The sequence below is a fragment of the Bombus terrestris genome, chromosome 13 (genome assembly GCF_910591885.1).
Source record: "Bombus terrestris chromosome 13, iyBomTerr1.2, whole genome shotgun sequence".
Taxonomy (NCBI): domain Eukaryota; kingdom Metazoa; phylum Arthropoda; class Insecta; order Hymenoptera; family Apidae; genus Bombus; species Bombus terrestris.
This window is the reverse complement of record NC_063281.1, coordinates 11,295,474-11,306,241: the sequence shown is the minus strand read 5'-3', so window position 1 is coordinate 11,306,241 and position 10,768 is coordinate 11,295,474.

Genomic DNA, 10,768 nt, shown 5'->3' with positions numbered 1-10,768 from the left:
TTATCCTGCTGCGATAAGTAAATAAGCTTGCAGATATAAGCTATTCGTATCTTTGAAAATCGCACGCTAATCGCGTAAATTAAAGAAATTGTCAAGAGAAGAAATTACCGGAAGATTGTCAAATAGGTTCGAGTAGAATAAAGTTTGTTCGAATTGGATGAACGTGACAAAGTGGTTGGTTTAACTGTAATAGTTATGACTGACAGCGCATATCGACGAGGCATCGCTCCGCGAACGTCGTATCGTAGACAAAGAGAATACGGACGTCTGTGTGAACGCGTCTCGTTCAGCTTACGGTAGCAACGTTGCTCAAGAAGTGCGCGGATCTTGATCGACTTTTTGCCCGGTGAAATAAATTATCGCTTAATCTACAACGACATTTGCGACGATTTGAGCGAGCCGCGGTTAGATTCGGAGCATTATGACGTTGTTGGCGAGATCCATGAAAAGGGAACGCAAGAAGATCACGAGAATACCGTCTTACGAGCGTCTAATGTGATTTTAATCGAGGAGTTTGAATTTCAAATGCTATCGACTTGCTCGTATAAAGCAACCCGTTGTATACTGGATAAAATTTTAGCGAACAAGGAACGCGGCTCTATTATGACTGCTGGTCCCAGTGGCGTATTCGATCATCTTTTTAGTAGCTAGCTTAGTCACGTCATTATGCATAATGCAGGTTGATACGATTACAAATTGATACGGTCTAACGTAGAGAAACTACGCCAATGGTTAGCGTAGAAACAGACGCGTTGGGATCGTATTAGGTCCTAATTTTCCATAATGGAAGAGAATCGAGGCGCCACTGTGGCGAAGCGACCGTCTAATCGCGGTCCATTCATAACTGCTCCTCGTCGTTCGTCGCTGGGACAAGCAAGGTATTTTCTAAACCATGTTCGTGACTTCCGCGGTTAATTTATAGCTGACGTCTCGCAAGGATCATCGATTTCCTAATCTTCCGAATAACCTAAGTAGATATATACGTCGAGAGAAAACTATTCTTAACGATTCCCAGTTTGGCTATGGCCTAACGACGAATATGTGCGCTTAGTAATTGTTATTTTAATTTTACATAATAATAATAGCGACGTTTGGATAAATACGATTTACGTTTAACCCTTTCGGGACCGAATCTTTTTCTATCTTGCGTGCGAAATTATTTTTACATTAGTCGTTGATAATCGTCGTGTTTTCGTACGGTTTTGTGAAGACGATATAATACACCGAAATTTGGATTCACTTTTTCCGACAGTAGATGCAATTTTCGATCGGTTGATTAATAAATTACTGAGGTAAAATGCGCAACGTAGATCGTGAGAAAAAGCAATGTGGCTTTGTATTCCAAGCGTTGCCTTTTTATTCAAATATTATGAAATGGCGTCGAATCGCGTTAAATTTCGAATCTTCGGTTCTAAATTCACGCGTTTTATTCCGAATGCTCGTATCCAATTTTGTGCCCTTGCTTTCGATTCCGAATCTTCGCGTCCAATTCTCGACTTTCACATTCTTTCCGAATCCTCGCGTTTAGCGGTAAAACGTAGAAACGTTCCTTTCGAATCTTAATTTTCTACCTGGTTGCTCGCGAGGACTACGAGGATCGATACAAGTTCTAATCGACGAACAAATATTTCGCGGAACGCGAGGCATTATCGGAGGTCATCCCCCACCGATTCGAGGAGACGATGATGCGTAGATCGCGTGCAATCGGGCAACAAAAGGTGCGATCTACCCCACCCGCTCTCGAGGTCACAGGATAACGGCAACTGTTATGGGAAGCGAGAAAAGGGATGTTTTACAATGAACCGGAGCAGAATCGGGCGTTAACGTCCTTTGAAAGAGGAAACGGCATTGGATCGTGCAAATGAGGGTGCGAGATTCTCCTCGAGGGGTGTTCAGTTGTTTTTTTTTGTTTCTCTGATCGATGTTTCTCTTCCCTTCGTTTCCAGCATGCACGTTTTTAGATTTTTGTATAAAAACCAGCCACCTTATTTATTAGCTTAAGCATCGCGAGTAGTCCGATCACGTACACGCGAACGTAAGTCGACGATTTTTTTAGAGAAAGACAGACAGAGGCGAAATAGAGACGAGAAAGCAGGAAGAAGAAAGATCGGATGGGAAAAGTGGATCAACGAGCGACGATTGATTTTCTCGGTAACGATCGAACGATATCGGGTCTATGAAATGACGGATCGCTGATTGGCACAGAGACGAAGGCGAACAGGGTTGAAAGGGAAATGGGGCCCACGGGCCTGACGGGGGCGGATAATGACAGGGCGGCCTCGCGATGCTAAGATGGTCCGCGTTGGAACCAGCTCGCCTTTTGCCTCTTATACGGCCATGTGGCCATCGGGAGATGCTGATGGACTAATAATTACCAAGGAACCAGCTTCGCATATAGCGGCTGGGACCGTCGAAAATGAAGATTCACCAAAGCAGACTAGAGCCAGAGTCGTGCAGCTATCGTTGTAGCAGCTACGTAGCAGGCTGCTTGGCCCACGAAAAGGTGCTTTGTGCTTAATAACCACTACGACCCCCGTATCCTGTTTAGTCTATCGCTATCGGGTTTTGACGAGAAGAAGCAGCCGATTATGTTGGTAAAAAAGGCGATTTAAACCGTCGGCATGAAACCATCGCGTATACAACACGCTCGTAATTTATCGCGTTCGTGATAATGGGAAAAGAGCGTAATAATTGCGGACTGTTTTCAATGTGACTTTGAAAATATTTAACTCGTAGGGTGTAATGATAGTTCGCGCGTTGGGCAACGAGTGCAGTTAAAAAGCAGTATTTTAGCACGGGCACACGGTGTCAACCTGTTCCAATGCTCGTTTCATAAATCAAACACTCGCGTGAAGTATGTAATGGAAGAGCGTTGATAACGTGCAAACATTCTTTCAACCATATAGCCTTACAATGTTTCGTTTGCTGCACGCGATTGTTAACTCTCTGTGCACGCATTTTCACGATCCTGCTTATGCCAAACATCGGAGACAAAGACTTCATTATCGATGCTTACGCCGCGTACGTTTTCTTGCATTTGTACGCTCGATTTAAGCGGAATGATAATTTGTATTTAAGCGGATCGCTAGAACGCGAGACACTTGGCTGTCTGTATCAAACCTAACGCACGGCAATATTTCAACTTTGTCAATAAATATTTCCACCATACGGTCAGTTTCGACTTGGCGTTACATCGACGATACGTACAGATCGTCCGAGGGTCCCTTTACACGTACAACGTCGTCGAGAATCTTCACCTCTTAAGACATCCAAATTTGAATGAGAAATCTATAAAATTGATCGATCGAAAGTTATTCTCAGACGTGTCATAGTGTAATCGTCGAAAAGAATTATAACGATACACCGGCCACGAACAAATAAATACTGGCGTGGCTTGTTTTGACCGTTGTCGACGATTCGTCTCTGCGAACGAACGGCTGGAAGAGGAGGCGCTCGGCAGCGTCTCTTTGAGGCTTTTAAGGTCGAGCAGCTAGTTTTGCCGTGAAACAAGGCGAAGAGAAACTTGTCTAGGACTGATTTACGGACTCGTTGGCCGGGCCGAGGCTGGCGTACAACTCGCGGTTCCGTGTGTATCGTGGTCCGGAATAGAGAGACGCTCTTGGCCAGATTTATGGGGTGTTCCACATGGAGGAGAGAAGCCGATCCTCCGTAACTCATGCGGTACTCGGTTTTCTGTCGGCGCGTAATCCGCAAACAAGGAACTCGCGCCGCTTTCACGAACGTTCGGAAGAATAACAGAACTAGCGCTGGAATCGACTACTTATACGCGAATAATCGTAATAGGCGAATTGTCGAAGTAACATTATGCTTGACGACATAGCCATTAAGTTCAAATTACGTTGTTCTGAAAATAGCGTAAAACGTTGTTTAATTTTAAAACAGTCGCAATTGACAATATACGAAAGGATTAGCGTAATTGCTAAAGAAACTAATAATTATAGATCATTTGAGGAGTGCTATCGTAATGATAATGAACGACACCACGTTCCAGTGATACGGCAAAGTGAGCTTCGACATTGTAAAAGTTTAGTCTTGTATTTTCTACAGAATAATCAAATTTGTTCTATATTACGCGACTATCGATCTTTCATTTAGTAACGAAAGAACGAACAAATATTGCGTACGTTAGAACACAGAAAGAAAAGATGCCAGAAACGAGGAAATGATTCCTATAACCATATGGTAGATTTATTTGAATGCGCGAGAAGCTATCGTGCAAGAATTAATAAAGTAAGCCACAAAATATCTTGCAAAGATAAAATACGATACACGCATCATTGAATTATGACGATTACAGATGTAATCATCCTGTTAACACTGACTGAACAAACTTCTTATCTTTCGACGAATCGAAATTAGTGAGTAGAAAATTATGATCGTCGAACTGTCAATGTAACTATACATTTCATTGTTTACCAAGCGACTAAAAACCAATGGGATAGTTTACTTTCAGACAGAAATCTCTCGGAGATTCTCATAACAGAATTTGTCAAATTTCCAAATATCGTAGCGAAATATTCTACCGAGTAGACAAACTTATCTTATCTTAGCCTGAACAGACAGGATTCGCGCGAAACAGAGACATGTCACCGAATGATGACGAGTATTTAAAGCGTAAGGTGGCGACGGTGGCTTTCTTCCGGAACACGCGGTACTTTGAACAAAAGGAGCGAAGAGAGCGTGAAGAATTAGCGCAAAAAGGGGGAAACAATTAGCCTGATGGAGGATCGCCGACAAATTCGCGCGCATGTTCGTTGGAAGTTGAGATTGCAAAATGACGTGCAAACTGAGGGACGCCCTCGTCCGCCCCCTGGCAATACGGTAATCACTATAATTACGTATCGAGCCCTTATATTAATATCCCCCAGCTACGTCTCTCTTTCTCCTTCTCGTGCGCCTCTCTCTTCCGCGACGATTCGTTCGTTCGTTGGTTCGTTCGTGAAGCCTTTAGCCTCGTGAAAGTAGACTTTTTTCCGCAACCTTTCACGCGAACCGATCAACTCCGATTTATTATTGCTGCGAACATCGTTACGCTCGTTAATGAGAGCTTTCGAATCACGTTTCCACGTGGCAGAGCGCGAGCGTCGCGTCATTTTGTACAATCGCTGACAAGCGAGTCTGCGTAAGCAACGAAGCGTTTGCTATACATATTCTCCATGTTTGGCCAAATTTTTCCATGACCCCGACCGTGGATCGCGAAATTCAATTGCGAGATCCGATTGGCAATCGCGCAAATTGAATTCTCAACGAGCGCTGATGAATTGGCAACGCGTTAAGGAGACTCGGGGGTGCGTGAGGCTTCGCATTGGCCTCTTTCGCTACTGGGAGATGAACAATTAACGGGAGGGTGTTGTTGGAACGCCCAGGATGTCGTCGCAGAAGGGAGCAGATGCTGCTGATAGATTCTGTCAAACTTTACTGGCAGCTTGACAGAAAGCGCAAACTACTTTGATCCACCATAGTCTCGACAACGCTAATTTTTACAAATAATTATTGACAAACTTTACCTCTAGATATTCGGTATCCGTGGAATGTTGAGGTTGTTGGACAGCCGTCGGTGGTATGGTCATGACGTTCTGCGGATGAGCAGGATGCGAATACTGATACGCGCAATTCATGTTTAAACACCCTCAGTCTTGACAAACTGTGTTCCGATAGATATAAAAATATATATCAACGAGTCTGTACACTATGGTTACACGAAACCTCTGTCTTTTAATCGACCGACGATACCGCGGCGCACCATGCACAAAGTGACATTTAAATGTCGAGTCAGAGGATCTCACGGACTAACTGCGAACGAGCGTTTCGAGCACACAGATCAATGATCATGTTTTCACGACGGATCGCTGCGAAATTGGTTCAAGATTGTTACGAAGGAGAAGCTGCCGTTACAGATCCTTCGAGTATCGAGGGAATCTGGTGTCGGTGGAGGTCGATCGTGCGGCAGAAGCGCTCCACGGCATCGGTAGTCCGTTCGAAGGTTGCCGTAGCCCCTCGTATATCCTGGTAATCACAGTAATTTCTGTGGCTGTTGGCCACAGAAGGCAACCAGAGGAGGTCAGTCGACAAGGAGGTCGGTCGAGGACGCAGGAAACGCGGACGTTTCGCGTGGTCGTTGCGATGCGTCCGGTGCGATGCGGAAGGAGGTTACAATTAGACGGAGGGACTGGAGGTGCAGCTCGCGGCGTGCAACAATTATAACTGAGCTTTTTCGTCCCCCACGTAGAAGAGGAGAACGAGTCTACGGAGGCGGATCCTCTCTCCTTCTTTCCCTGTTTACCGTTCCTCTTCCTTCTCGGTTTCTCTTCCACCGCGGCACCGTTCTCGTCTTTTAACACGAATAGGTGTCCGTATGGATACGCGAATGCGTGTGCAACGAGGTCGACAGTGTGCGTGAAACGCCAGTGGTCGGGCCACGTCCCGCAGGAATTCCCACAAGTGTGTGTACCCATCCTGGAAGGTGTTACTGGTGGGGCAGAAGCAGCGCCCGCCCTCGCAACGGTCCTCCTCGTACAACCTCGCGATTGTCTAATCCTTGTGGCAACCCTAACGAACCCTCTCCGTTCCCCCTTTCCCTCTTTTTCTCTCCCTGTCTGTCTCTCGTCCTCCCTCCATCGCACCGCAGACCGCACTCCCGACCAATTAAAACGCGCTGCGATCACGTGGTTCACCGCCGCGACCACCGCTGCTTCTTCTTCTTCTTCTTCTTCGTCGTCATCGTCTTCCTCTTCTTCTTCTTCTTTCTCAGTTTCTCAGCTTCGACTCCGTTCCTTCGTCCCATCGTCTTATATCCTCCTCTTCTAGCTTTCGCTTTTATCTTTGTAGCCGTTGTTTTTACTCCGCGTCCTCCACCTCCATACACCCGCCACCCCTTCGGCCGGTTCGCCTTTCGCCAGTACCCCCTTTGTTTTATTCTTGTACCATTCGTGCCCGTGCCGATACTCGTTCGGGGTCACGCGCGTGGGAGGCGAATGGGCAGATAACGACGACTAGGTCCGAGATATTAGTATATCGTTACGGTCGTGGAACAGGTTTTTCGATTTTACGGAGTCAATGGTAATCTTCCAGGGACGGTATACGCGCAACGATGGGGTTGCCGCGTTCAACGCTCCGGCTCCGACATTTCTCATACGAGGAGTTGGCGCGCGCGCGTTAATGGAATTCCTCGAATAAGCCGGTGGAAAGTAATCGCGGCAATCTCGTTAATGAGATATCGTCTGTTTAAGGGTCGTGGAAGCATGCGTTAAACGTATCGCGTACGCGAGACGCGATTACTCATTGGCGAAAGCTGGCAATTAAAGTTCAATTATCGAAACGCCGTGGCTGTATTTGTCGCTGCGTGTCGTTCGCGCGGTTAATTCAATTTTGCGCGTTTAGAAAATAGCCGGCTATCGGTCGTGCAAGTTAAACAACGAAGCCCTGATATATGCGGTCCTCGTTGAGTTATCGCTTCAATTAAAAAGCAGGTGAGAAACTTTCAGAAAAACCCGCGAGCACGTACACGAGATTAATGCGATAAAGTAACTCGCAGCGTAACGTAATAGCAGGATAGTCTGCTCTATCTATCCGTAATGCTCGTGGTTTACGTTAGCGCGTCGATGCGCGCCGTTTTTTAGCGTTCGATCTCCGCCAGCGTACCGATATAACGATCATAGCCTCAGGATCGAACCTATTATCGTACACGCTAATGATATTGCGTACTCGCCAAGAATTTATCGTGCCACGAACACGACCATTCTCCGTCGTACTCCAGTTCCGATCGTTCTTAGTTATCTTTACGTAACCCTACCAGATCCTTTTCTTTAATTAAAAATCGATCGCTCTTCATACAGCACTTTGTATAACGCGGTTCTTTCTTAAGCAAATAATTATCGAAAGAAACATTTGCAGATAAAGGACGTACAAATTCTAAAGATCGAAAAGAATTCAACCAACGAAGAAACCGTAGCAACCCCCGAAAAGCGATATCCGTGAAACTCGATTCTAAGCGATGGCCATGGTATTCGGATTTGGATTTTACCTGCCACTTCGCTTTATTCTACGAGGATTACGTCTTTATCGCTTAAAAACAAGACGAATTGTTCCATTTAATTGTAACTTCCTGCGTTCTGGGATCTACATAATACGAAGTTCGGAACTGTATCTCCCTCGTTACAGGGATTTCTACCGGTACTACGATCTTTGCACCCGAAGAAAAAGAAGATAAAGACGTTGAACGATCGAAGAATAGCTCGTTTAAACGCCACGTATTGTAACGCGACATTTAATCCGCGATCTACGACTCGACTTTCTCCATTCGTAGGCTCGGCTAACGCTCGATCGATCGTTCGCGATTATTCAACTCGATCGAGGATCGTTTGCCTGGAAATCGCTTCGAAAGTAAGCACTACGTTTTTTCCCTCTTTCTTTCTTCCATGATTCGGACGAGCGATGTTCCCCGTTTCAGTGTGAATTACTCGAGCTAGTTTAACAGCGACAAGGACTGAATGAACGAGACGGCGAGCAAGAACGCTTGGGTGAACGGATGATTGCCGGTGAATGGATTCGTATTCTCCCTCAGACGCATAATGCCAAAGTGCTTCTTGCTCTTTCTTCGTCTCCCTTCGCTTGTAACTCGATACAGTGGGAACCGCGTGTGATCTCCATTCACCACCGGCTAGAATGTTATGGAAGGACCGAAAGGATTGCTTCGCTGACACCGCGGCTTCCCTCGCCGACAAAGTCTTCCGTCTCCCTGAGCGGGATAGTTGAAGGGATTTCGACGCTCTTTAAACTGAGTCGATTGTCGGACTTTTATTTTGCGCCTCTCGTGCACACGATACCACCACCCTCCTCTTCCCTTTCAATGCCATCGGACGTCACAAAGTACCGACGCCCCTTAATCGTTCGGTAATTTTAGATTTCCTCGTCGAGATATTTCACGGCCGATTCGCGTTCAATTTTCGATATTTTAAACCAGTTAAGAAAAAGAGAAGAAGATACATTTATCGATAGATTAATTGATACATAGTTTAATAGATTGTTAAGAAATATCGGTAAATGTATACTTACGCAATGATGTACGAGTGCATGTACATTATAAATCTGATGCTTTACGATGGCGGAATATCGTAGTAAACGCGCTTCACCGAAGCCTAAATGATTTCTGAAACCCCAGCCTGTTTAACGAGTACGTTAACGTTGGCCTACTTAAGGGTGCGATTGATCGAGGGTGGTTGTACGGTTGCATCACCAGAGGGCGTTCTTCGTTCGATTCAGCGGAACGATGACGCCTACAAATTCTACATTCCCCTATTGGAAGATATTTAACGTTCGAAGAAATCGAAGATCGGTTTACCCCCTAAAACCATCGTTTTAGCTCGTTTAACGAATGAATTATGTTGGACTAATTAAGGGCACGATTGATCGAGGGTGGTTGTATAGTCTGGCCCCCTGTAAACGTTCCCGGTTGGAGGTAGGTCGATCTATCGATATTCGGCCAGGTGGCGCCAACGAGGTTTTCCGAAACCACGTAAACGCCGATCGCGTTAAGGGATGATGAATGAGGGGCCGGGGGATGGCACGAGAGTAGACGGAAAGAGGCGTATCGGCGTAGAATCGCGGCACACGGGATCCACGATGAAAAATTGTGCCGGTGGAGACTCGTGTGTTCCCTCGGATATGAAACTGCCAGACGGATGGACGGACGGACGAAAAGAACGGATGGTCGTTCTTTTCGTGCGCGAGCGGGCTCTAGCGCTCTGTTATTATATCTTTCTCCCTTTCTCGTTTCTCTTCTCTTTTCTTCGAGTCTTAGAGAAACGGATCGGCGTTCGGGACAGCGCGTTACCGACGAGAGAGAAAGAATAATAGCCTCCCCCTATGGTGGCCGCGGCCTACAATTAAAACTCTCGCGCGTTCCCAAGGGCGGGAAGGGCTCTCGTCGGTGCGCGCCGGTTAATCGACTCGCTCAATGTCCAGCTCTCGTGCACCAACCTCTCCACCCTTGCTGTCTATGACGATCTACCGATTTTATTCGGCATTCGTGGGTACAAACGATTCCAGGAAAATAACAGTCGATCGAGAATGCGACCGGTTTCAGGGAGCATTGCGCGTTAGAGTGCTTCCGGAATACATCGATCGAACCCTCTTTTCTGTCGTCCGGAAAGGGAAACATTCGTTTTGCTAAGAACATGAGAAAAAAGCCGGAGATAGGGAAACGGGGGTACTTGGTATTGAACGTAAAATACGTCGTTTGGATAGACGCGAAGTTGCGAAACGTGGCATATTTCAGCTATCCAGGAAAAAGATGTAGCATGTTTCACCGTCTTGCAAACGAAAAGTAACAGGTTATATCGTTGGTCAAATATGTTCGTTTCTACGGTGAAGCGACCTGCTTCTTTCTTTCGAAACGTATGAATACGCTGTTCTTCGCGGAGGGAAACGAAGCGTCGTATTTTCAATCGCGTCAAAGACAAACGTATCCTTCCTAGACGAATGAAGGTTTTCATCGAAACGCTTTTTTAACATCGCTTTTCATAACGAATCTCGATATGTCGATGTAAAAAATAACGAAATGGGGTGAGATTAATCGGTGTTTGCAACAGGCAGACGAAGTCCTATTAATTCGTTCACGCCAGGAGAGAAATCTAGTCCTTATCTGCCGACGTCGAAAATAATCCGGGACTGTAGCATGGCTCGCGGTGAGAAATGGAGGTGATCAGTTGCTGTCGGGTTAATAATATAAATTAGCGGGCACAGATCG